This window comes from Nansenia antarctica, assembly GCF_963989245.1.
Source record: "Nansenia antarctica genome assembly, chromosome: 6".
NCBI classification, from domain to species: domain Eukaryota; kingdom Metazoa; phylum Chordata; class Actinopteri; order Argentiniformes; family Microstomatidae; genus Nansenia; species Nansenia antarctica.
Window position 1 is genome coordinate 23,149,728 of NC_137676.1, and position 2,573 is coordinate 23,152,300.

The 2,573-nt window shown below is 51.4% G+C and overlaps 1 protein-coding gene across 1 annotated transcript in view; it reads right to left on the reverse strand.

Moving 5' to 3' along the window:
• The window catches only part of lama2 (laminin, alpha 2), a gene marked incomplete at both ends in the record, with an annotated part of 430,348 nt that overhangs the window by 76,791 nt on the left and 350,984 nt on the right, over window positions 1-2,573 (reverse strand). The gene's annotated exons all lie outside the window — the stretch shown is intronic.

Below are 2,573 nucleotides of genomic sequence, written 5' to 3' on the forward strand. Positions count from 1 at the left end.
GGGAGAGGGGGACAGAGGAGGGGACAGGGGGATGGGGGAGAGGGGGACAGAGGAAGGACAGGGGGATGGGGGAGAGGGGGACAGAGGAGGGACAGGGGGATGTGGGAAAGGGGGACAGAGGAGAGGAGGGACAGGGGGATGGGGGACAGAGGAGGGGACAGGGGGATGTGGGAGAGGGGGACAGAGGGATAGGGGGGGACAGAGGAGGGACAGAGGGATGTGGGAGAGGGGGACAGAGGAGGAGACAGGGGGATGGGGGGGGGGTAGAAGGGGGATGGGTCAGGTTTATTATACAGTCTCTTATTTACCTGGTATTATTATTATTACTATTACTATTATTATTATTACTATTATTATTATTATTATTATTATTATTATTATTATTATTATTATTATTATTATTAGTAGTAGTAGTAGTAGTAGTAGTAGTAGTAGTAGTAGTAGTAGTATTATATAACCAACATAATGACATCATCATGTGTGTTCTGTGTCAGTTGGAGCACCGGTTCAACAAACCTGAAAATGTTTGTTGTTACAACATCTCCTCTCTCTCTCACACACACACACACACACACACACACACACACACACACACACACAGAGGAGGGGGGACAGAGGAGGGACAGAGGGATGTGGGAGAGGGGGACAGAGGAGGGGACAGGGGGATGGGGGAGAGGGGGACAGAGGAAGGACAGGGGGATGGGGGAGAGGGGGACAGAGGAGGGACAGGGGGATGTGGGAGAGGGGGACAGAGGAGGGGACAGGGGGATGGGGGAGAGGGGGACAGAGGAAGGACAGGGGGATGGGGGAGAGGGAGACAGAGGAAGGACAGGGGGATGGGGGAGAGGGGGACAGAGGAGGGACAGAGGGATGTGGGAGAGGGGGACAGAGGAGGGGACAGGGGGATGGGGGAGAGGGGGACAGAGGAAGGACAGGGGGATGGGGGAGAGGGGGACAGAGGAGGGACAGGGGGATGTGGGAAAGGGGGACAGAGGAGAGGAGGGACAGGGGGATGGGGGAGAGGGGGACAGAGGAGGGGACAGGGGGATGTGGGAGAGCGGGACAGAGGGATAGGGGGGACAGAGGAGGGACAGAGGGATGTGGGAGAGGGGGACAGAGGAGGGGACAGGGGGATGGGGGGGGGTAGAAGGGGGATGGGGCGGACAGAGGGTGGATGGGTCAGGTTTATTATACAGTCTCTTATTTACCTGGTATTATTATTATTACTATTACTATTATTATTATTACTATTATTATTATTATTATTATTATTATTATTATTATTATTATTAGTAGTAGTAGTAGTAGTATTATATAACCAACATAATGACATCATCATGTGTGTTCTGTGTCAGTTGGAGCACCGGTTCAACAAACCTGAAAATGTTTGTTGTTACAACATCTCCTCTCTCTCTCACACACACACACACACACACACAAACACACACACACACACACACACACACACACGCAAACACACACACACACACACACACACACACACACACACACACAGCCATAAGGCAGGTTATGATGGTTTTCTCCTGACACTGCGTCCTACACTGTCAACACTAGCTGCAGGGCTGAGTGGAACTGAATGTGTGTGTGTGTGTGTGTGTGTGTGTGTGTGTGTGTGTGTGTGTGTATGTGTGTATGTCGAACAGAATGTGTTCTAGAAACAAACTGTGTTGGATACATGTTCTCCTTTCATCATAACACACACACCTCCCCCCTGGTCCCCTCCCATGGTAATTTACAGAGAGGGTCTGGTGTGTGTGTGTGTGTGCGTCTGTGTGTGTGTGTGTGTGTGTGTGCGTGCGTGCGTGCATGTGTGTGTGTCTACAGATAAGATGGGCTCAAAGCCACAGCAGAACAAAGTGAACGACAACACAAAAAAGCAGGAATACTTCCTACTCTCTTCTCTCCCTTTCTCTCCTCCCTCCTCCTCTTCCCTCCCTTTCTCTCCTCCCTCCTCTCCCTTTCTCTCCTCCCTCCTCTCCTCTCCCCTCCTCTCTTCCCTCCCTTCTCTCCCTTTCTCTCTTCCCTCCTCTCTTCTTTCCCTTTTTCTCCTCCCTCCTCCTTCTCCTCCTCCTCCTCCTCACTTCTCTCCCTTTCTCTCCTCTCCTCCCTCCCCTTCTTTCCCTTTCTCACCTCCCTCCTCTCTTCTCTCCCTTTCTCTCCTCTCCTCCCTCCCCTCTTCCTTCTTTCTCTCCATTCTCCAGCCATCCATCTCTCAGATGCAGTCTTATCCAGCCATCTCTCTCTCTCTCTCTCTCTCTCTCTCTCTCTCTCTCTCTCTCTCTGCAGACCAGACCAGTATCATCATCTCTCTCTCCTTCTCTCTCTCTCTCTCTGCAGACCAGACCAGTATCATCATCATCTCTCTCTCTCTCTCTCTCTCTGCAGACCAGACCAGTATCATCATCTCTCTCTCTCTCTCTCTCTCTCTCTCTCTCTCTCTCTCTCTCTCTCTCTCTCTCTCTCTCTCTGCAGAGCAGACCAGACCAGTATCATCATCTCTCTCTCTCTCTCTCTCTCTCTCTCTCTCTCTCTCTCTCTCTCTGCAGACCAGA